General features: G+C 43.3%; 1 protein-coding gene across 6 annotated transcripts in view; it reads left to right on the top strand.

The window, feature by feature from the left end:
- LPP (LIM domain containing preferred translocation partner in lipoma) overlaps window positions 1-25,501 on the top strand; it is a 666,907-nt gene that overhangs the window by 112,133 nt on the left and 529,273 nt on the right. For 2 of the 6 annotated variants that reach the window (XM_064582145.1, XM_064582180.1), the window contains exon 3: window positions 14,869-14,970. The exons of the other annotated variants lie outside the window; for them this stretch is intronic. The gene's annotated coding sequence lies outside the window, so the exon portion shown is untranslated. The remainder of the gene's footprint in view (window positions 1-14,868; window positions 14,971-25,501) is intronic. 6 annotated transcript variants of the gene reach the window in all.

The raw sequence follows: 25,501 nt of genomic DNA, 5'->3' as shown, positions 1-25,501 counted from the left end.
TGCCTCATGAGGATTAATAGGAGATCAAGTGGACTTAACTTCAGCAGAAGCAGGATGATGGCAGCTATTTAAGGAAATTGCACAGAAGCCATTATCAAAGGAGCTGGATTCCAGTCCTAACTGCTGTTGGCTAGCTGTGTTGACCTTGAGCCGTCACTTCGCCACTTTTCATTTTGGATTCACATTCTGATACAACAAGCGTTATTGCTCCCCTATCCCTTTAGGTCCAGCGTTGCGTTCGATCTAATTCTATGACTTAGGACTCCTTCTCTGAAAGGGGTCACCAAGGGACTGTGTGACAGGGAACACTGGGGATATGTATTAAAAAGTTGCTCACCTTCCTTTTTCCAGGATGCAAGCACTAACTGACAAGGATATGCCTTTAGATTCATTTTAAGAAGCATGCAGTCCTCATTCACTCCAAAACCAAGAGAGCAAGTGGGGCTGCCGGAGGAAAGTCAGACTGGAGCCAAGACCATCAATCCTGTATCTTATGGGTGTTGTAGAAAGTAATTAGCAGGCTTGATTATCTCACTGGTTCAACGCACGTTTTAGGGATGTGATGTAATGCGAGGAAACATTTAGTTGTCAGATTTTAGGGCTGTATCAAATTTATTCTTGCAGGAAAAGTCTAGTTGTCCTGGCAACCTGAAATTGATTTTCTTTTTGCTCTTGTCAGCTGAAACTGGTCCCCTTTGAATCATTCCTCTAATTTAATATAGAGAACTGTATGTCCCCACCTGGTGACCAAATCGTTCTTAATGACAGGTAACCCCAGCAAATGGTTACTCTTTCATACCTGAGCCAGAAGCTATAGTTTATTGCTGCCTTCACCCTATGCTGTTCTCTTTGTGCTTATTTATTTGTCTGTGGAGTCAGGGGTAGAAGTAAAGTGGCATTCGGTTAATTACGAATTTAATCAGGCCTGTGGAGCACTGATGTAATTAGCAGCCAATCAGGGCCTTTCCTTTCCAGTTACCTCCTGGGCAGGGATGGGATTAGAATGGGCTCCAGGAGGGGGAGCTTTTTTTGGGGGGATGCCCAGCATTCTGTAACCTGGGTAGGGTGATGTCATGGCCCAGATGACAGAGAAAACGGAGCTGCGTGCCTGATTGTCATCTCTATCAAGCGGGGGGGTGATCTTTAAACTAGGGAAGGTAGAATCAACATCATTCAGGAGGGACTGATGTCCACACCAGTGGAGGAGGCCGTGTGCGAGCAGTGTGCTCAGCTCACTGATCTACGGAGAACTTCTGAGGAAACCTGGAAATCAGCAGAAATGCCAGAAGTGAGAGATGAGGAAATAGGTATCAGTTATCAAAACAACAGGTATCCGGAGTCCACAATCTGCTGACTCTATTGTGATTCCTGGTATCAGTTTAGACTGGTTTATTAGACAGGTGATTTGTGAGGCTTTGAAAGGAAGCTGTGTTCACGAGGAGCCAGAACGGGGTCACTTAGCTATTTCCCTTTGTGTCTGGGTTAACCTGGTGGTGGATCAGAGTGACATCCCAGACGCAGTGTGGACAGTGCCAGCTTTGGAGTCAGATTGTCTGGGTTTAAATCCAGGGTCGTCCGCTAAGTAGCCACTTGGCCTTAGGCAAACTGCTGAATTTCTGTGACTTGGCTTCCTCCTCTCTAAAATGGGGCTGATGATAGGACTGAGGAAGGAAGCTGTGCAGGCTGAAGGAGATAATGCATGGGAAGTGCTTACAACACCTTGCATATATTAAGCATTCAATAAATGTTGTACCATTACTCAGTAGGAATACATTTGAATTTAGTATGGATAAGATGGAGACCTATAAGCTGGATTATGAAATAGGCAGTGGGTGAATTTGTGGATCCATGAACGAATGCACGTATTTTAGTAACATGGGTAGGGAAAGAGTCCATTTTTTTGATAGGACAACCTTCAAAATTTTATTGCAAGGGTGAGAATGCAGAGACAGGGAGAGTTTGAGACCGTTTTTTGCAACTTACCAACCCCCGTCCCACTCCCCCATCCTTTTTTCTCTCCCAAGAAGTAACCATCACTAAAATTGCTATGTGTCTAGTTCTCCCCGCGCCATAGATTTCTATTTCTGTAAATACATATTTATTTTTTGGTTAAAAAAACTTCAAAAGTTATTTTTACAAAGTTTACATTCTTCGTTCTTTCCTAAAATACCCAGACTTTCAAAAGAAAAACAGTCACTCGAAGCTGCAGTCCCACATTTGATTTACATTTAATCATCCTTCTACCTGACTAGCAGGGAAATCATCCTTGTACCGTTTTCCCTTCTCACTGTGGCCCCCGGGAGACTTTTCTTTCTTTCTTCCTTTGTACATTCCGCCCTCGTACCTCCCCTTCCCTTCCTTTCCCATCTGTTCCCCTTCTTTTCTTCCTTCCTTCCCTCCCTCCCTGGCCATCTACTTCCCTATGCTGCCTTCCTTTCTTTCTTGTCTTTAGCTTAAATTGGGTCTTAGTGACTATGCGACAGGCCTTTGGAGAGTCAGGCCCCAGCTACCGAGGGCCAGCTCCGAATTGTCAGGTTTCCACCAATGTGCTTTCTTGGGCTTGTTTCCTTGTCTTTTACACTGGAGGTTGTGATACCGTTGTCCAGCCTCAAGAGGCCACGTTGGGGCAGGAGTGGTCCATGTCTTATGTAGTTTTCTGTCCTGTATGCAGGGTGATAGGTTGGCTTGCATACTATGCACGTTCCTTAGGCTTATGGAGGAGTAGGTTTTATTTTGGTGGGCTGCCCTGAGTGCAGTGAGCTCAGAGGCTCTGTCATGAGACTTGCCATGTGTTGTTCTGGCCTCCCCATGTCCTTAACATAAGTGACATCCTTCTGCGGGGCCCCACCCATTCTGGCTTCTGGCTACCTTTCTGCGGGCTCCCTGACTCCTCCCTATCCACCTCAGGCTCATGCCCTCCACCCCATAGGGAGGGCCATCTTGCATGGCTGGCTCTGCTGGGCACCTCCCTCCATACTTAGCTCAAATTCTACCTCATCAGAAACATCAGCTTTCCCACTTGGAATCAGTCTCCCTGCTCCTATATTCCCTATCCCCTGGTTCATACTTTCAGTAACATTTTTATAGACCACCTTGGATTTGAATGAGTGGCATCTGCTTCTAAGCTTTGATTTCCAGAGGGCAAGCATCTCTGCCTTTGGAGCCCAGCTCAATGGCTGGCAATTTTAGGAATATCATAAATATGTGTTGAGTTGGAGTACTAAGGAGGTCTGAGGGGTTGGAAAGCTAACTACAGTTGCCCAGGAACTAGAAGGGCCCCTGGGGCATGTCGCTTTTATGAGCAACTCTTCAGCTTTCCCCTGGGCTCCTTCTGCATCCTGGCATCTCTAGAGGCAGAGGATGGGTGGGGCCTGGTGAAGATGCTGGTGACATTCCCAGAGAGATTAAGTCAGAATCTCTTCTCCTAGCCCTCAAGTTCTAGAAGATCAACCTTTCTCCTATTGGAAAAGCTCACCTTCTGAAGAGGAGGGAGTGGCTTATGTGAGGACCTCTGAATTCCTGATTTTGATTATGAACTTTCTTGAGGAAGACTTTGCGGCCTTTATGAGACGGAGTGAAAATCCAGCCTCGTTTTGTGACTCGGACCTTTGGGAACAGTCCAGGGTCAGGCTGTGCTCACGTGGTGTGCTTGACAAATCCACTTCCCACCCTCACTGTGGGATCTTAACTGCTGCTTATAAAGCATCTTTCCCTGACTAGCAGTTCAGACTCTGCATGTACTGCTGAATGTTGCTTCCAGTGACTCATGCACAGGAAAACTCTACATTTACCGCACCGTGGATAGGACTTTAGGTGGAATAAGGTGCACGATGCAGAGGAGAGGGAAAAAGAGCACACTGAGGACCCCTGGTTCTGGTCCTGATCTGCCGGAGACATGCTGTGTGTTTCCACACCTGTGAAATGGGACACTAACAATTATTAGGAAGGGTTCTTAGAGAAATGAACCGAGATTATTTAGGGGAAGCTTCTGGCAGAACACCTGACACATTTCCACAATAGAGTATCTCAATGAAGTTGTATAGACGTGGCCGGGCTCCCAACGGCCATTGTTATTAGGATGATTTATAGGACTTCAGTGACACTGAGTTACCAAGCCTGTTTGAGTCCCAGTTTAAATGGGTTTTATTTTCGGTTAAACAATACCTTGCCTGCTAAGTTACAAAGATTAGAGAATGTTTGTAAAAGGTCTACCACAGTTGTGTGTCTCAGTATCTGGCCCAAGGCTTGATGCTCATCACTGCCCCCAGCTTCTCTGGAATGATGATGTGCTCTGTGGTGGACCTAGAGAAAGATGGCTTTAGGATGGGAGGGGATGGGAAGATTGAGATTGGTGATGGAGAGAAGAGTGGGTACCTGTCCAGTGTGGAGGACGCCAGGCCTAACCCAGGACCGTGGCAAGTGGCAGGTGAGGATGAAGAAGTGGGGCTGGTGGGAGGGGCAGAGTAGAAGAAGGGGGATGGGCAGTTGGAGGCCCGAGGCAGAGGTGGAGGTGTCTGCTCAGGGCACTGGGTGCGGAGGCAGGAGGGCACTACCTGAACCCATGAACTGCTAGGGTGTAGCTGCGGTGCTTTGCAGGGTAAGAAAGATAGGGGCTTTCTGCAGTCACCATCCCTCCAGGTAAATGAAGGGATGGTCTCGTGTGTGTGTGTGTGAGTGTGTGCATGAATGTGTATCAGTAACAGGACCAAAGAGGTCGGGGACTTACCCAAGGCCATACAGCTAGGAAACATCATTCATTTGCTTAAAGTGCTGATTTCAGTAATGACCGAGAGTGACTGAAATGGGCAGGGGGAGCCTGTAAGGGAAAGAACCTTGGCCCCATTTCCTGCTCCCCCCCACCCCAGGCAGGTCGTGAGTAGGAGTTTTAAGTTTCACTGTTTGATAGCATCACCTCCTCTGCTTTCCCAGAAGTTATTCCTCGAAGTATGACTCGAATCGTTACTCTGCTGGGAGATGTCTCTGTTTGGAGGGGACCTTCTGCTTTGGTTGTTTACTAAAGACATGGTGGCCCCAACGAATCAGGGGCATCAGAAGCAAGTCGAAAGAAGAAGGCAGTCGGGGCTAGGGGCCTGGGTCTGAGTGTTGGCCCTGCTAGAACTGGGCAAGTGGAAGTACTTCTTAGTGCCTTGGCTTTTTCCTCCTGTAAAGTGGGGGGTAATGATTTCTACTTGATAAACTTGTTGCGGCGGTGCTTTGCAAATTGCGGTGTTGGGCATGGTACAATAAAGGTAAAGGGATATCTGGCCTTGGGTCCCATTTCTGTGCATGTGACACAGTAGTGGGAGGTGGGGAATTGGTCAGCAGGGTGGTGCGTATCTCTCAAGAGTAGGGAAGGCCAGGCTTGTCTTTGTGGGGGTGGGCAAGGGAGGCTTGGAACATGGTTGTAAATGACTGTAGAATCTGCTGACTGCTTGGTGCCCCCCCTGCCTGGGCCAGCCACCCTACCGACGGTCCCCCAAGCCCCAGCTATGGGTGGGAGGATCTCCTAGCTCCTGTGTTACCTTGGGAGAATTTCTGAACACCTAGGCCTTTATTTGTTCATCTGCAAAAGAAGGAAACAGCTTAGCTTCACCTGCATTATGAGGGTTCAGTGAAGAAAGGGATATGAAGATCCTTTGTAAGTTCCGTTGAACTCTTTGTGTTTTGGGAGCCCATTTTCTCTCTCCTCTCCCCTCTTCCGGGGTCGTGGCCAACAGACGTCTTTGGTCTTGAAAAGGTACAGAGGCAGAAATGGGGCCTTAGAGAGTGGGAAGTGACTTTTCAAGGTCTGGGACCTCTGCCTGGTTTTTCACAGCATGCCAGATTCCACTCTGCAGTGTGAGCCTGACTTGTCCCTTCCTCAGACCTACCCAGAGGGAGACAGAAGCTTCTGGAAGGGCTTCAGCTCTTTGAAGCAGTGACAGGGGTGGGAGAATTCTCTGGTGTGGCTACTGCTGAGTGTGTTGAGGTTCCCATTTACCTCCATGCTTGTCCAGCAGTGACTAGTTACTTGGGTATTTGCGTTTTGGGTGAGTCAACGGGCCCGTGACCCAGAGGACGTGTCGTGTGCTGGAATTAGTCAGAAGGCACAACTGCTCATCCTGACCCCTAAGCCCATGTATGGATGAGAAAACTCTCTCTGATCCTTAATTGCTTTGCCCATAGAATAGGGTTTTCTCTCTTACTGATTCAGAGTGTTCATATGGAAATCAAGGGACAGAGGACTTTTTTTTTTTTTGGTAAATAATATCGCAGTATTTAGATGTCTGCACTTAAGACAGGCAGCTGACTTCTCTTCTTTGCTCCCACGTAGAGTAAAAAAAGAAAACCAGTTAAATTCCCAAGGACAGTTGGTAAACAGTCCAGTCTTTTTATATTTGGCACCTGAGGTCTCTGAATTTAAACCTAGACCATTTCAAATATATATTGGGGATACAAGGTAAGAGGGGACAATGTACATCAAAGCACAAGGTCAAGGATTTCAGGTTCCCACCTGCCTTATCTCTACCTTGGCTAATGATACTCAGTTCTTCTAGACACAGGGGCTTTGGTCTCCCCTTTTTTATGTAAAACAAGGTATAGAGACTTGATTGTTGGGCTCCAGAAGGTCCCTGTTTAAGAAACCGAGGCCCGGCAAGGCCCCTCATTGAGGAAATGGCAAAAACGAAGACGAGAAGTTGGTTCTCTGGATGCTCCAGTCCCTGCTCTTTCTGAGGCATCACTCTTCCCTCCTGTCAGGTGTGGGGAGGAGCCAGATGGTTTGACAAATGGTTCTTGTTGCTGTCAAATCTGCCTTCTCTTCTCTCTCCGACACAGTTCGTATCTTCCCTGTTTTGGGGGGATTAGGTGGGGTGGGCAGAGAGGGAGGGAGGGAGGTGGGTAAAGGAAGAAAAAGATTTTATCGCCTGGTTCTTGATGTGGCTGAGATGACCAGTAAGTTCTCGTTTCTCTGTCAAGAAGCAAAGCTGAGGCAATAAGTAATTGTCACCTTGACTTTAAAGCACAAAAAAGCCTAGACATGGCAGGCTGTATTAGGAGACAACATTGATTTCATATATATTCATCTTTAAAAAAAACACGTTTAAGATGCCATATCCATAAATACTAATAAGGCTGTCTGATTCCAATTTTCAGGTGAGATTAGCATTTTATTGAGTATTTTATCTGTCAGATTCAATACTCGATGTACCATCCTCCCAGGCTTATTAGCATAATTGCTGTGCTTAAGCAACAATAAAAAATTCAGCAATAAAATAGCAGTTAGTGCAGGCAATTTGTTATCAAAAGCTTTTACTTAAGGACAGCTCCAGCCTGCATTTATTATCAAGTTAGGGTTATAATTTATTTTTATTTGGAAAAACAAAAGGATGGGGGAGATTTTGCTTTTTTGTTTTGGAAATAATACAGAATTAAAAAGCATTGTGTCTTTGGAACATTGTCCGCATCCCTTCTTCCTTTGCTGAAAGCAGCCTGTGATAGGAATAGACTCCACTTGTGAGGCTCATTGGCTCAAAAAGTCACTCTCCTTGGCATTGGAATAAACGGGCATAAGTGCCCGTTTGTGTTCACGTAGGTTTCTAAATCGCTCTCAGGGCTCTTTCGTTGCTCACGTCTCACACCAGTCCTGGGAGGGCTCCATTCTGAGAATAGAAGAGCTGAAATGCCCTGTTCCAGATGAGGCAGTTGAATGGCAGAGCCCAGCTGTGAAACCCAGTCTTTCAGCCCTCAGGCGCGGCTCAGCATTGTAACCCTTCGCACTGTTGCCCAAACATCCTCGTGTGGGTGCTCTTTCTCCTGCCCTGTGGGGGGTGGTTTCATTCCAGCTCTTTTCCATATGTGCACATGTGTGCGTGTGTACATCTCTAAAGACACACACACGTCCATACATGCACCCACCTGCACACACACACACACACATCTGCACATACATGCACCTGCCCACACACATCTGTATGTGCACACACCTGCACACGTGCACAACATACACACACACCCATTCATATACACACCTGTTCACACACACATCTGTACACACAGGCAAATTTTCCCCCAGATTTAATGATGTATGCTTGCAGCTGTTTTTCCTTTGATGTCCTGGTTAAAGCAATTCTGCCGTGTGAATTTTCTCTTGATAACAAATGTCTTCCATTGCTTGCATTTACAATCCCTGTCTCTCCCATTCTCTCTTTCTCTCACTAGTGACTAACTCAGGAAAGCACTTGGGATTACCATCTGTGAAGGACCTGGTACAAAATAAATGATTTTATAAGTAACTTGGCAGTCTTTGTAGAGAAGACAGAGATACGATTTAAAAGCGTGGAGGGCACCTGGGTGGCTCAGTTGGTTAAGCGACTGCCTTCGGCTCAGGTCATGATCCTGGAGTCCCAGGATCAAGTCCCGCATCAGGCTCCCTGCTCTGCAGGGGGTCTGCTTCTCCCTGTGACCCTCCTCCCTCTCATGCTCTCTGTCTCTCATTCTCTCTCTCTCTCAAATAAATAAATAAAATCTTAAAAAAATAAAAATAAAAAAATAAAAGCGTGGAGACTGGGAAATCATTTTTCTTTATTTGTTGTGGAATGTATCAGAAATAAATTATAACATTAAATTGTGGCTTCTTAGCATGTCTTAGGCTTCAATTATGGCTAATAATTTTTAAACTGAAGATAAAATTTGGGGTGAGAACGGGTACCTGAAGCTCCCAAACTTTCAGAGAAGCATCTTAGATAATCGTAGATTTTCTTTCCTTCCTAGTTCAGAGAAAGAGCATATAATCATTGCCTCTGAACATCCCAAGTGTGCAAGGTGCTGTGTGGCTATAGGGTTGTGAGACTCGGGACATATTTAGGCTATTAGGATATTAACAATAAATGAATGGCGTTTTTTGTCTTTGAGCAGCTGTTATATGACAGGAACTGAAGGTGGAATTTTTCTCAGATTGTCCCATTTAATCTTAATGTTTCCTTCAGTTATTTATTGGATTAATTTTTGTTGAGCACTTAATTATGTACCCCTCATTGTTCTAGTGTTTTAAGTGCCTCATCTCATTTAATTTTTATAACAATTTCATGAGATGATGGCAGGCACTATTAGCATTGTTTTCATTGGTTAGATGAGGAAACTGAGGCTCAGAGAGGCTAGGTAATTTATCCAAGTCACACAGCTAGCAAGTGTTGGAACCTCTCTGGTTCTCCTGTCTCCTCTATCCAGGTTCTTTCTATTGCACCGCTTGGCAAGAAATGAATGAACAGGTAGGTAGACCATGCTAATGGTGAGTAGAGGGCTGTGGAGTTTCTTGATGTCAGGGCTGGTGTAGAACCTAGATGTCCATAAAGAGCACTGAACTTGAAACTGGACAAATCCTTGTGTGTTTCTTAGTGTTTGTAAAAATGTTGGTTAAATGACCTCTTGGAGTCTCAGGGTCTTCCTCTGAGTTAGGGATGATAAAATCTCTCTCCCAGTGACATTGTGAGAATAAATTAGAAAATGTATGGGAGAGTCTCCGAAGGTGTCCAGTTCATGGTGGGTGTTCAGCCAGCGTTGGGAGTGCCCACGAAGAGGCAGTGTGATGTACTGGATGGAACGGCCGCCCAGACGGATCGCCTGGGCTTAAATCTGTCATTCCACGCCACACCATATTGTATGACCTTGGGCAAATGGCTTCCTCTCTTTGTGCTCCAATTTCCTCGTCTGTAATAGGGACTTAGCTCACAGGGTCCGCGCAAGGGTCAAATAAGTTAAAAAATAAGTCAAAGAGTGAACGTAATGCATGCAGAACAGTGCATGGCATAGCAAGCCCTCTGTAAGTGTTAAGTCTTATTATTAAATACACATAATTCTATGCAAGTGTTAGCTCTTGCGATCCCATCACACTGCAGTGGTGAAAGAGACAGGGGCAGAGTGAACAGTTCAGGACTGTTTTAGGACCCCGGACCTTTACTCAAGGACAGGGAACCAGTGTAGCCTGGGACATAGGAGTTGCACTTGCGTGGCCACTAATGACCTTGGACAAGTTCTTGGCTTCTCCGCCCTTGACCTTTGCTTATCTGCACATGGTAGTTGGGAGGGTAAACTTCAGATGGCAGAGTGTGCGTGGGAGTGGAATGCGTCCACGCCCTTGATTAGCTGCTTCCTGGAGAGTTGCCATGGAGCTACCAAGGGTCCCTTTGCTGGTAAAGGATGGCTGGTAGGCGCTGTTTTCCCCATGTCATACAGACAGGTTCTGGCCTCCCTCAATCTGCATGTGCCTGGCTCCTGTCCTCAGAGCTGTCCCCCATGTTCCTTCTCTGTAGAAAGCGTCGATATATTGCGGCTGCTCTTCCTGAGACCATTTCTCCTGCACCCGAAGGAGGTGAGTGGGAGTTTTGTGTACCACTTTTTGAAAGGCGATATACGTTTTTTTTAAAAAAGATTTTTATTTATTTATTTGAGAGAGACAGAGAGAGAGAGAGAGAGAGAGCATGAGTGGGGAGGAGAAGCTGAGGAGGGGAAGCCAGACATGGGGCTCCATCCCAGGACCCTGAGACCGTGACCTGAGCCATAGCCAGAAGCTTAACTGACTGAGCCACCCAGGTGCCCCTGGAAGGTGATACACTCTTAATATATTTTGCCCACCTTCAGAAGATACTGAAAGACACTTAATGTTAAAGTCATGCTACTGAGGATATCTCTAAGGCAGAAGATTCTTCAGGATTTGTGCTTTCTTGGGCTTGTTGTTCTAAGCAGCACTTTCTCTTACAAAGGGTGCATGTGTGCGTGCGTGCGTGCGTGCGTGCGTGTGTGAAGCTTCCAGGAATTGGTAGGGTTAATTTTGGGGGTGTTTCTTTGGCTTATTCAAAATAGAAACAGAAAGGCAAAAGTGTTTGTTCATGTCATTTAAAAATGTCTTTATAGGAAAGGGCGCTAAGATAATACCTTACATTGTATGTGGAGCTTTGTAGTTCTCAAAGCCATTGAAAACACATTTTCTTATGCGCATCTTATGGCATCCCTATGAAGTAGGCAAGGCAGAGCTTATTGTTTTTCTTTTAGAGATGATGTAGCCAAGGTTCAGAGAGATGGAGTGAGTTATCGTAAAGCAATGGTGGATGCAAACCCCGAATCTCTAACTCTGGGGTGCTTTCTGCTTCACCACCCTGATTTGAGTGTAATGAGGTCATTCTTACCCAGCACTACCCAGGTCAGATAGAGATGTAATAAATCTAAAAAAAATTGCCTTTCTTTTTCTTTTTTCTTTTGGTTAAAAAGTTAACTATGATTTGTTATGACTTGTTTCTCCCCAAGTATAAATAGCAATGAATCTCTAGGATTTCTTATAAACCAGCATGTGCTTTTCAGAAATCAAATGTTAAAGTATTTCTTGAAACTTGCTTTAATGAACAGGAGAGGTGAAGGTAGAAGTCTTCTTTTGCATGAGTTAATTAGGAAACAGGATGTGAGAACTTGCTGTGGGAATTTAAAGAGGAATACTTATACTGATGTGCAAACTCGATCAGTATATTCCAGAGGGTTTCATGCTGGTAGAAGTTTTAAGTGAAGAAAACTTTCATTAAGTAGATCAGTTGTATTTGGTTTACTTGAAAACCTAATCTGTTCCATGAGTTGGATCCAAAAGGGGTCAACCAGTCTACACTCCAAAAAATAGAAGCATGAGTTGGACTTTTAGTTTTGATTGGGAGGTGCCTTTATCTGGAAGCTCGAGTGTGTTCTCTGAATACAGAACAGAGTAATGGAAGATGGTCTTGAGTTTCGTAAAGACTCGGAGTCAGTGCGACCCTTACTTGGGAGGTGGGAAGGACTGAGTTTTCTTTGGCAAATGTCCTTGTATCCCTCAGACACATGGCAACAAATAAGTCCAGGGCTGTATTATTAGCCTCATGTATTGGAGTATGGGTTAGAGTACATGTATTTTGGAAACCTACTACTTTGCTGCACACTACATGGTTTCTTAGATGGCAACTTCTGAGTGAGTTGCCAGCTTCCTGAGAGTGTCTTGGCCACTTAAGAAGAAGGCAGAAAGTTTCGGTTTGGACAGATGACTCTGTTTACTTCCCATCGCTGATGGTTTCCTAAGTCTAGGAATCTGATCCGGTAATGTTACTGATGGGGGTGCTGAAATTGGCTCTGATTTATACCCCAGCTTGTCATATAATAATTAGCTCCCACAAGGTTAGCAGTGAAATCACTAGCACAGCAAGTGAGACAGAACAAGCCGAAGGTTTCCTTCTCTGAGTTTCTCTCCCACCTTTAATTCTGTTTAATCTGTCATGAATCTGTCCTTTGTGTGTTGGTCTTTTCTGCTAGATTCTGAACTCCTGGAAAGCAGGTGTCATATCTTATTAATCACCATGAGTGTGCCTGGCACATAGTAGGTGCTTATTACTATGTAGTGGGGTCATATCTGAAGAAGCTGAAAAAGGTGGTTTTTCTTGCAAGAGAGACAGTCATGAGTCTTGCGCCTTAGTACATTCCATGCTTTGCTTGGAGTCTCGGGGAAGTCAAGAGATACAGGTAGCTCCTTCCTGAGGGAGCCACAATCTAGCTGTATCATGTCAGTGAGAACACCTCCCGAACAGTGAAACAGTGCACAGGTGGGTGGTCCTGATGAGTTTTCCATGCAGAATGGCTTATGCTACAAGGCTCTGCCAACTCCTGCCACATTTAAGAAGTTCCTTCCAGGGGGTCATTTTCTTGACATGTGTGAAGGGATAATCTTGAGTGGGTCATTGAGAGAATGAGAAGATGACCTGTCAAACGGAGTGCTAAGTAATTCGCTATTCTGATGTAGATGGGGGTCTGTTTTAGTTTTAGAAGGTAGATTGCTGAATGGATAAGCGAAATGTAGTTTGTCTGTAAAACAGAATATTATTCAGTGATAAAAAGGAGTGAAGTCCTGATACATAAACTATCAGATGAATGAATCTTGAAAACATTATGGTAAGTAAAAGACCATTTACCAGTTACCGAAGACCACATATTATACGATCCCAGTTATATGAAATGTCCATAATAGGCTAATCCATAGGGTTTATAGAGACAGAAAGTAGATGAGTGTTTGTCAGCAGGGGTGGCATGGGGCATAGGGAGAGACTTCTAATGAGTATGAATTTCTTTTTGGGGCAATAAAAAATGTTCTTACATTACGTTGTGGTAATCATTGTACAACTCTGTGAATATGTATACTAAAACTGAATTACAGATTTTAAATGGGTGAATGGTATGGCTTGTGAATGGTATCTCAGTTAAACCTGTTAAAAAGTAAGTAGATTGTTTTTCAATCTACAATCCCTGAGGGTTGCTTCAGTGAATCAAATAGTGAGGGTCGAGTTTTTAACTCATTTTGATTTGTTTAGGGCCCAGAAGTCATGCTTCCTTAACAATGGTGACCATGCCTAAGGAAAACTTGGTAACACCCAGGGCTCCCAAACTGGAAATCTGTCCCCGCCCCCTCCCCAAACCATGCACAATCTTTTCAGGAGCTTTAAAATTTTATACTTCCAGAAATGTTGATTAGGAGATATCCGATAAGAAATAACAGAGTACTGACAGCCCTGATTATATAAATAGGCGTTTGGGATTGTGTTCATGGTTTGCTTGTCAGTACAAGAGAAATGTGTGATTATGTTGAATGATGGTTAATTTCCTTATCCACCCATTTTAAAAATAAAGACGTATGCCTGGAAGACAGGTGCCCAGGGAAATGAAGGAGCCCTGTAGCTTTGGTAACGAACCCCAGGCAGGAATAAGATCCTATATGGGAGTAGGAATTTGAGTCCTGTCCGAGGTCAGGCTGCTGCTGATGAGTTAGGGAAACAACGGCTGTGCCTCACTGAGCATTTTTCATTTACTCTAGTTTTGTGTTTGTCTGGACAGCTTTCCCCCCTCCTCCTTCAAGATCACTGTTACCCCCCTCTTGGACTAACTTACTGTGTTAACTGAGTTAGAAGAGTAGCCAGTGGATGTGCGGAGATGCTGGAGGGAAGGGGCGCTTTCTAGCTTTGTATGGGAACAGGTCATACACAAACACTTTGCTTTGATTACGTATCCGGTGAAACCAATTTACATGAACTCCAATTAAACTTTAATGAACAAGTGGGTGTATTAATATCAGCTGAGTAATGCAGGCAGCACAGATTCCAGTAAGTGACTCACTTCTCTGAGCAGCTCATCCCCCATGCACGGTTGGAGTTACTAGAAAGCTTCCAGCTATATTTGAGCGGGTCTGGTCTGGGCCTTCCAGTTCTAGCAGTCTTCGTGCTTGTTATGAATTTAGTGACACAGCCACAGTCATCCAGGCCTCTTGTTTTCAGAGCAAGGATTGGGGATGGGGGGAGACTTGCTCACTTTGAGCAATGAGGCCTTTCGTGGAGCAATGACATATGGACTTTTATTTTCTCCATCTTCTTCTTCTTCTTTTTTTTTTTAAAGTGAGAATTCTTTTTCTCCTTAAACCCAGGGGCTATATTGCTGAACATCAAGGTAGTGAGGGCAGAACCCATGGTTTTGAGCTAAACTTGGCCCCCTGGTTCTCACTTCCTGTCCCTGTCTGCTCTTCTGCCTCACCTCTACAAGAATCCCTATAGTTATACCAGAGATGGCAAGATGCGCTTAGAAGGGTGAGCCTTTTTGAGCATAGATCCTGTTCCTTCTAGAGAATAACGGTATCCACTTCTTGTATCTATTCATTAAACGAGATAATGTATAATACCCTTAGTTTCATGCCTGGTGAATAGTAAGTTTTCAATAAACATTAGGTAACCTGCGCCAAAGAATGAGGCCATGGAGATGAAGGGCACTCAGCTCTCGTCAATGAAGGAACTTAGACCCTCCTAGAGGTATGTCTTATACTTAAAAATGCCTTTGTAATTACAGAGTGTCAAAGACCAAAAGCTTGGAAGAGATAATGCACAGAGAATGAAGAGATCCCTGAAGTTGGCTACCATCGGAGAAGGCTGGGGGTCAGGGCAGGGCCAGGTAAGGGTTTGGGAAGGTAGTCTGAGGAGGAACGAAAAGCACGAGGTCCCGTGCGCACTTGCACGTAGGGTGCCATCAGTGTGGTTAGAGTAGGTGATATGTCGGGGCCTGAGGAGACTAATGGAGACTGAACTTAGCCTCCGCCTTGGCCCCTGAGCCTCAGTCCCAGCTGCCTTTGCTGCTTTGCCTCCTGTTCTTTTGTACCATCTAGAACCTAGTTGAAAGTAGTGCATTAGTCAGGAAGCTGGAGATAAAGACAAGATTGTATAATGGGCTTTACGCCTGCAGCATGCCTGAATCAGAGTTTCCTTCTTCCTTCAGATAACCCCTGCATGTGACAGCTCCCCATTCGGGGACAATGCCTATAAAATCCCTGACCTTGAGCAGCAGGGAGTGTATGCTTCCAGCAGTCAGGTAAATCCCAAGCCTTGGGGGAAAGGGGCAGAGTGGCCCATGTCCTGTTCCTTCTCTAAACTGAATGGTGGGGTAACTCACTCATTCCTCCACTGAAGACCAGGCAGGCGGAGGGGAGGCCTGCTTGACTAGGCAAAAAGGGAGGTAGAAAGCTCTGCTAACATAAGGCTTCGTGCCCCCAACTCTCACCCACATCCCAACATGGTTCCTTCAGGGGAAAAATGGGTAGGACAGGGCCGTAGTGTGGGAAGGAGGGACAGTTCTTTGAGCAGAGAATGCTGTTACGCAGTCTGTAATTCAGGCTGCTTAATCTGCTTGAAGGACACGCTTAGATAACTCAGCCTGGAGTAAGCAGGTCTTGTGTAATGTTGTCGAGGTCTGTGGTGCAAGAATCAGCCCCCATTTCAGAAATAGCAACCACATGTGAACAGTGGACTCTTTGCTTCCCTCCCAGACTTCTTAGAGAATGTTACAGGATAAAGAAATCTATGAAGTGAAGGCCTAAATTCCATCATGATAACAGAGGTGGGAGAGTCTCATCAAATAGATTAATTCCATGTTTGGAATTTTGGATAAAGCAGAAGGGATTCTTGCAGATCAGGAATCGAATAGGTTGATGATGTAAATTAGGAACTATATGTTGCTTCTAGAAAACAAAGGAATGTATATTAGGTTTTAAAAATAGAGGTCAATAGTTAATTTAGCAATTAGAGCTAGGTGTTTCATTATTTGAGAACTCTCTAGGACCTTATTTTTTTATATACTGCTGAGAAGTATATTTCATTTTACAAATGAAGAAACAGTAAACAGATATAAAGATCATTATCTAAGGACACCTGGACCAAGTTTCATTAACTACCTTATTCCTTTGTTTTATATTGGGTATTTCATATTTAAGTGAAATAGGAATTGCTTTAAGGGATTCATAAGATGACTGAATTACACTTGGTTTCGACATCCAAAGAAATCAGGGAGATGTAACTAGTTAAAGTCTCTACCTTGTGTAGCTGAGGAGATTTGTCATAGCAATTTAGTAGCCATGATGGATTATACATCTTTGATTTGGGGGCCTGTGACAAATTCCTTCCAATTCAGGCTTTATCCAGAGCCTGTTGTTTCAACAATGTGAAAGCACTATGCAGCGGATATGCTTACTACCTTTACCTCCTGTCATATTTTTTCAAGATCACAAACTGCATGTATTGTGTAGATTGATTACTTAGGCTTTCTTTTTTTTTTTTAATTTTAAAATTTTTAAACTTTTTATTTTTTAAAGATTTTTATTTATTTATTTGACAGAGAGAGAGGGAACACAAGCAGGGGGAGTGGGAGAGGGAGAGGGAGAAGCAGGCTTCCCACTGAGCAGGGAGCCCGATGCGGAGCTTGATCCCAGGACCCTGGGACCATGACCTGAGCCAAAGGCAGATGCTTAACCACTGAGCCACCCAGGCACCCCTAACTAGCCTTCCTAAGGTGAATTCCTTTTTTGCAAACCTGTCCCTGCCAAACCTAAATCCTGCCCCAATTTCCCCTCATTCCTGGGCTCCTAAAGTGGATCCTCTTTTCTGGAGATATTTGACAGATGACACTGCTCTTCTCTTGGAGGCCACTTTCTGGTGCCTTGGGAAACCTCACGGTCCCCCCAGTTGCTCCCTGGTCTCCTTTCCTTTTGTCCACCGTGAGCACAGGTTATCTACTGGCCACTTGATCCTCCTGGGCACTCTTGCCCAGGTACCCCAAGTGCTCTCAGGTACCCAAGTTGATGATTGCTCCAAACAGCTGCAGTTTCCCAACTGAGTTCGTGGATGGGCATCAGTTAGGGCAATTCTACCAGAATTCAGATTTTCAGTCTGCATCCCTAAATCTCTGGCTGTGGGCCTGGGCATTTGCATTTTGAAAAACTTTCTGGGTAACCAGATGGGCACCCCTGCTTATTAAAATCTACCATTACCAGTTTACTTATGGCATGCAGTGCTTAGAGCTAAAGCTGTTTAAAAGACACTTCATCCATTGGTTCCAGGATGAGAAAGCCACACTGAGGGCATGAAAGAGAGTGAAGAGAGTGAGAAGGTTTCTAAAAGGCTATGGCCTCAGCTGGAGAGGAAGCTGGATGATGCTGCAAGGGAACAAAGGCTCAATGTCCTGACCATCTGCTTCTTTTATTCTCCAGGCTCATTCCCATAATGAGTATTTATTCTGCCCAACAACACTTGTTCCTACATGTATGTGACTATGGGTTCCGTTGTAGAAGTTTTCACAGGAGGGGGGCTGAGGGCAGGCGTTCTTCACTCAGCCCCACAAAAGTGAGGCCAGTCATTTTATCCTGTAGGTTCCAACCTTTCCACAAAGACTCCTCTTCTTTTCTTGCCCCAGGCCCTACGCAGGCCCAGCATTTCCCTCTACATATTCCTAATTAATCTGTCTTCTACCTTTAATAATGTACCAGATTTTGTCAGACTCCATTAACTCCGTTAACTGTGAGTTAATAGATTTTGGTGAGTTTGCTCACAGGTGGAGGTAAAGTGGAGGCCAGTGTTCCTCTCCTCGGGCTTTTCTGAGTGTACCAAGTGGAATCGGTGTTAAGACTTCTCAGTCATATCTTCTCCATTTTAAAACTGCAGAACTGATCTTACCACCTCACTGGGGAGCACACAGTCAGTAAATTCTAATGGAAAAACCTCTCTGATGAACGGGGCAGGAAGGTGTCACAGCCGTACGGGTGAGTCATCTCAAGACCAGCTAGATTTGAGCTGTGGTGCTTCTTCCATGCTGACACTAAACCTCCCTCAGCATTCTGTCGCCTGAAGCAGCTTTTGAACCTTTGTCTCGGATTTCCTTATCTAGGTCAGACTTTGTCTTTTTAAAAATGGTGCCCGGACATCTCCTTAGTAGATTAGACTGGTCCCATTAGGATAATTGGCTTTATACATTTATGAAAAGAGCAACAGTGGGAAATTTTGTTGTTCTTGAACAGGGTCTTTCCCTCTCATTGTGGGGAGGCACTAAGGCGCCCAGGTGTGTTGTATGTAGGTTTCCTTTCCTTTCCTTCCCTTTCCTTCCCTTCCCTTCCCTTTCCCTTCCCTTTCCCTTCCCTTTCCCTTCCCTTTCCCTTCCCTTTCCCTTCCCTTTCCCTTCCCTTTCCCTTCCCTTTCCCTTCCCTTTCCCTTTCCCTTCCCTTTCCCTTCCCTTTCCCTTCCCTTTCCCTTCCCTTTCCCTTTCCTTTCCTTTCCTTTCCTTTTTCTGTTGTTTGTTTGTTTTTTGGGGTAAGATGTGATGTCTGTACTCGGGGTAGTTTTAGAGAACAAGAGTTTTGAGCCCCCATTAGGGAAAAAGAAAAAAAAAAACAACCAACAACCCAGAGACCAAATTTTTTCCTTCGGTAAATGAATGGTCATTGTAAAGAAGGCTGTAGAGCATCAGGAAACTTTGAGTCACGTGAGCTGTCCCATTTCACTATATGAGCTTGAGTGCCTGCTTGTCGGTGGGGATCCTCAAACCCATCTCTTGGAGTTGTTGAATGGATCAGATGAGTTCATGCATAGGAAAATACTCTGTAAATGGAAAAAAAAAAAACTATTCTCATTTGTTTTCTTAGCACAGGTGCTGGTCTTTTTCTTAAAACAAAATAACCATTCTTTTTCAATTGTAAGTTAAGTATACTCATTTTAGAAAATGAAGATGTCAAAAAGTAGGGAGAAGAAACTTCACCCATACTCACCATCCAAGATAACTGCTGTTCTATATTTTATACATATCTCCACATTATTCTTTTTTTAAAGGGGGGGTCGTGTTATATGTATTTATTTTTACATGTTTTCTTTATATAATATTATATTGTAAACATTTTCCAATGTCATTGAACACCCTTCAGAAGTATACATTTTAATCATTATATCATATCCGTCTTATATGAGTAATGCATTTGCATGTCTTGTGATATATTTGACCATTGTTTCCATTTTTCCAATGCATAGTAAACAGTGCTTCCTATTTACCAGGAAGAGAACTTGCTGTAAAACAAGGCAGAGGCAGTCAACACTGTTTTTGCAGTAGAGGAATTGAGCATCTTTTATTTCATCCTAAATTAAAATGTATTAGGCTGCAGTTGAGCAATACTTTTAGTTAAGATCTCAGTCAAGGTAAAGTTAGACTTGTGGAATTGTTAATTTAGGGAAAATTCTGACTGCAACCCAATCTATGAGGCCAAGTTCTCTTAATTAACATAACGTTAATTACAGAAACATTGAAAAATAATATGGTTCGTTTCACGAATGCACTGCATTCGATAAGTTGCTTTATGCCTTCTGGAATACTTTTTATATTCTCTTATTAGGAGGATGTGGTAAATTTGTTTTGCCCAAAGGATTCATTTTCTGTTGCTGGGCACATATATAATACTACAGTTACTGCATTTTGGGATGTGATGACATGATGATGAAGAGAGGCCTTTGGATATTTTAAAATGGAGATTTAAGGAGCAGTAGACTAGGAGATGGAATTGTGCTGGTACTTCAGTCTTGATCTTTTTGTCATGGATTTATGTCTTTGCCTCTTTTTTGTGTGTTTGTGTGTCTGCTTAGCATTTTGCTAGGTACATCTGCCTGAGTTCCTTCCCCCCATTTGTCCATGTGCCCGCCCATCCCTCCTCCCACCTGTCCATCCACTCATCCATGTAATCATCCATCCTCTGGCCATTCTCACCTTCTCTCTCATTTATCTCTCTCCATCTTCATCTGTTGCCCTCATCCATCGACTCTCCTATCAACATCTATCTGTAAAATGAATGGAGACTGTTTTGATGGGAGCATATGAATTTCTTTGTTGTGTTTTACAAAGGGGTTCACAGGGGCCAAGGGCACCAGACCCAGAAAATGAAAATGACTAGAACTTGACCATTTTTGTTTCACTCGGAAATCTGGAGGGATGTTCAGAACTGACCTGATAACCCACTCTGTGATGCTCATCAGGATGTTGTTAATATAATGCATTTTGGGGAATGTTGTTTCAACTACTATTTTGCTAGAAGTCAGTCACCAGGAGATAGAATAAACAGGAGCTATTATATCCCTTCTGAGTAGTAAATTCAGGAAGGGAAAATAATTTTCTTGAGTTTGGACTAAGAAAAAGTCAAAGATGTAGAGATGCCATCTTTCCAAAGTTATTGAGTAAAAGAAAATATTGTAACACTTTCAGGGACTTTAGGTATATTATACAAAAGTATTTTTGAGGTGTGAGGTGAACATTTTGAATGTTCTATAATAGGTCTGACCAGTGTTGCACTTGATACTGGGTAAAATGGGAGGAAAGGAACCAACTGTTACTGAAAACCTGTTTTCTTTTGATTCTGAGAAAGCTGCTTTGCACTAACCTATCTTTAGGACTTACCTGTCTTACTTAGTTCTCACATCAGCCCTATAATGTAACTTGTGTTATTCCCATAATGTAAGGCAGAGACTTGTAGAGGCTAAATGATTTGCCCAAATTTACATGGTTAACAAGTAGCGAAGCTTCAGTGAAATCAAGACTTGTTTGACCCTGAAACTGTTACTCTTTGCAGTAAACCACACCACACCATGCGTGTAAAACCTTACCTGTAGATCAGCTCTCCACTTCCAGTTTTATAGTAACTCAGCCTCTGAAAAGCAGCCTGCACATAGCACAGCTCTCAGATCATTCAGTTTGTTTCGTGAAAGGTGAGAGGGTTTGCATGGAGACATGATAAAGAAGACAGTTCTTAGAATCTGGTTATAAGATTGAATCTCTAAACTTGACTTTGGTATTTGACAGAATGGGGTTTTCCTCAGGTACAGCTGTGTGTTTGTGTTCCACTTAACTGGAGTTATTCATTAGCTTGATCCAAAAGATGCAAAGGTCTCCTCCCCAAGGGGCATCTTAGGGAGGCAAACAAACCAATGAAATAAGGTAAACAACTCTCCTCAAACTTTTGTAAGCTCTAGAAAGCCAGCAAGAAAGCTATTGTAATGTATTTTTGCCATGCAGGCTATTACAGTCACAAATGAGCCTTGAAATAGCAACAATTTTTGAAGACATAGCAAATTTATGTCCTTAACTTTTTCATAGGTTTGAAAGCTTGCCCCCTCCCTTCTTAATCATGCTGAACTGTAGCATTGCTAATATCATTCTATCCTGGGTGAAAATTCGTGTTGCATAATTAAGGTGCAAGATGGCGGCTGGTGAAAGAGGTTCTGCCTTAGGACCTGCCTTATGTGATCTTATTCTCACTTTCCACCTTTATTTTATTCTCTAAGCATCTATTATTGCCTACTGTCAACCAGGCATGGTGCTATGTGGGAAGGATACATTAGAACAGGGGTCAGCAAACTTTTCTGTAATGGGACAGATGGTAAATATTGTAACCTAAATATTTAGGTCCATATGGTCTCTGTTTAGCTACTTATTCTGCTATCTGACAATATAAAGTAAATATAAATATTACAGTGTAAGAGTAAAATACATAACTCTGTCACAGGCAATATGTAAATAATTGAGTGTGGCTATGTTTCAGTACAATTTGACAAAAACATACAGTGAACCAGATTTGGTCTGCGGGCCACAGTCTGCCAACACCTTTGCCAGAATGTCCATGAAAATAGGGAACTTTGTCTTGTTCATTGCTACATCACCACGTGCCTAGAGAAGTGCCTGGCATATGGTAGATGCTTTATAAATATTTGTTAATTGAAAGAATGAGCGGATGAATGAATCACACCCCATCTCTGATCTCTAAGAGCTCATTCTCCAATAGAGGAAATAAGAACTACATGTATGAGAGTGTTCAGGGTAGTGGAATTGGGTGGTATTTTAACAGGGACCTGAAGGATAGGGAAGTGTGTGTCACCAGCCGGGAGATGGGAGGCACGTGGCAGATGGAAGAAACACACAAAAGGGACAAGAAGCAGGTCATTTGTGGTGAAGGATGAGTAGTTTGAATGTTCTATAATAGGATTTCCCTGTCTTGCCTGATCATTGTAATCACTTGCTATGAATAATACAGATTTCTAGCACCCCCCCCCCCCAAGATTCTGATTTGGTAAGGCAAGTTTGATCAATACTTGTTTATAAAATAAAGATTTGAAAGGAAGTAAGAGTGGGAGATGTTATTGGAAAGATATACTGGGGTCATTTCTGATGGGCAATAAAGTTCTTACTTTTCCTACCACCTGAATCGGTACTGACTGATGGCAACTGGACTGAGAATTATCCTGTACCTTCTGTGCCATGGCATGGAGGGGAGCCATGGTGGAAGTCCACCCAATTCATCTACCTGCCTTCATATCAAACCTACTGATCTTGTACTTCAGCCTTTATGATGAAATGACATATAATTTAGCCACTCATTTAAAATATAATGAAAATAACAAATTCTGTGTAGCTGCTAGACTTAATTGCTTTTGAAAACTCCTGGTTGACTCACATCTAAGGGGGCAAATGGATTTGAACAACACAGTAGAAAACTTGCTTTCTCATGCCATAATTCTAGTTCAGAAGGTTATTTAATTTAATACCCAGATCTGTAGAATGTGACCACTGGGAAGGCCCTATGTCTCCTTTTTAATGATGGGGGAAAGATGAAGTCTAAAATGTAGGCAGTAACTTGCTCAAGTTCTGTCACCAAATTATTGGCAAAACCGGGATTATAATGCAAATGCCAAGTTACTCAATTTAGTTTTCTTTTCATAGTGCTATGCTACATTTATCAATAGAATTCTTGATTTACATAATTTCTCTCCCCCTTGAATCTCATAGCCTTTTGCCCACACCTCTTCTATGCTGCTTATCATAAAGTTATATCCTAATGTTTTCTCCTGGACCAGTACCCCACTGTTACCCCAAATAAAGACTGAGCTCTGTTTCCTTGGAGAGCTTAACATATTTCCTGGCACTTAGCATGTGTTCAGCAAATAATTGTAGACTTGAAATATCTTGAGCATCTTTTCCTTTCTTGTGTGTTTTGACTCAAGTTTCTTTGCACTTATATTGTCAGAAAAGTCAAGCTCTTCTAGAATTGTTAAAATACAAAGCTACTTTCCCTTAAGCTTCCTTTAAAAGAAAAAAAAAGTTGAGTTCTCCATTATGGCTGAGACCTTTTTAAATAGCTCTTTTGATACTTAAATGTCAGCAACTTCAAAAATGAAATATAACTGAAGTGTCGGCTTTGACTTCAGACAGTTCTGGTTCCATATCTAACTTTGCCATTTATTATTTATATGCCCCAGGATCATTGCTTATCCTTTCCTAGGTTCAGTTTCCTCATCTTTGGAAATGGTGATAATGGAAAGTACATCTCAAAGTTGTGAGATTACGGAGTTAATGTTTGCCGAGCTCCTATTTCAGTGCCCGGGACACAATAGGTCCTCTGCCTACAGGGCCAGATAAGTTATGTAAAAGAGTGAACAGGTGACATGCCAGGTTTATGGTTTTGACACAGACACACTGCATTTGCATAGTTAATATACAGAACTAGCCTTGACTTCCACAAACAAATACTTCCCTTGTCTTCTTGAAACACGACGCCCTTTTAGCTAGCTTTCCTTTTCCCACTTAGGAGTCTTGGGTACAGGTAACATTTTGTTCTCCTCTTTAGTGTAGAGAAGATAACAGTGCAAATGTGCTGATGAAATGTGACCGGTCCTTGGCCATAGTCATTGTGCATTTTGGGAAGAGCTACAGGGTGTGGTGGGGGACATGGATAGCTCGAGAAGACTCGCTCTGAAAAAGGTGGCAGCTGACTGGTGCTCATTAATTATTGCCTGTGGGAATGCATTGCCAGATTTTTTAAAGAGAGAGAAAGTGCATGAGTGGGGATGGGTGGGGCAGGGGGAGAGGGAGAAGCAGACTCCCTGATGAGCAGGGAGCCCAACGCAGGGCTCCAGCCCAGGACCCCAGGATCATGAACTGAGCCAAAGGCAGATGCTTAACCGACTGAGCCACCCAGGCGCCCCAAATTTCCAGATTTTTATGTGCGATCTTCCTGTTTTTAAATGTTGACAACTCATTGAAATTTTTAAAAAGCATTATGGGAGATACTTCCTCATGGAAGGAGAGAAATGCAATTTGTGATCTCACTCAGTAACCTCAGCTTTGGCTCTTAAAAGCAACAACAAAGCACTTTGAAAGTCCGCACTGTACATGGCGAACAACACTTATCAAAGGACCAGATTGGATCTGCAGCCCTCTACTCTGCATCTCCTGTGCATATTTTTAGTAGATAAAGATTACAGTACATCATGGCCAACACTTACTGAGTCCTCTGCATGTGCTAGGCACTCTGCCATAGATATAACAGATATCATTTAGTTCTTACAATAACCCAAAAGGTGTGCGTTACTATTATTATCCTATGTTTACAGATAAGGACACTGAGACTCAGAGAGATCAAGTATCTTTCCTGAGATCACACAGATGGTACATAACAGGTGCGTTTCAAACCCAGGCCTGTTTACCTTCAAAACCAAGCATACCAGTGGTTCTCCACCCTGATGGTATATGTTCGAATCACAAGAATACCCTTAAAAACATTGTTGCTCAAGCCCATCCCCAAACTAATTAAATCCGAATGTCTGGGGGTGAGATCAGGCATAGGTATTCTTTTAAAAGCTCCAAATTGATTGTTAGAAGTAGAAGTCATATAGATTAACAACACCTCTCCCCACATTAAGCACTCCCTATCTCCTATACCCTGTTTTATTTTTCTTTAAAGTATTTATTGCTCTCAGGAAATTATGTGTTCATTTACCTGTTTGTGAACTTTTTGCCTTTGTAGGCTCCAGGAGTGCAGACATTTAGTCTTTTCTCATTCTTTGCCATATCTCCACCATCTAGATTAGTGCCTGACACATAGTGGATACTCATTAAATATTTATTTGACTGAAGAATTGGTCCTTCCCTGCAGAGAGTTTACAATCTAGTGAGGGAGGCAAACAATGCAGACTTAGTTCTATGAGATAAGTTGGTGACGGTGATGGTCAAGCCAACTTCATTAAAACTTGTAAGACTGTGTTTATCTCTGACACTGATAGGATAGATTGTCCTGACCTGTACCGAATGAAGTGCGGGATACTTTTTGTCATCTGCAGTACTAGACTGGATCTGTTCT

The sequence above is a fragment of the Mirounga angustirostris genome, unplaced genomic scaffold (assembly GCF_029215605.1).
Source record: "Mirounga angustirostris isolate CCGP_5_RB_7025 unplaced genomic scaffold, mMirAng1.0.hap1 SCAF_1, whole genome shotgun sequence".
NCBI lineage: Eukaryota > Metazoa > Chordata > Mammalia > Carnivora > Phocidae > Mirounga > Mirounga angustirostris.
This window is presented reverse-complemented; position numbering and strand designations above follow the sequence as displayed.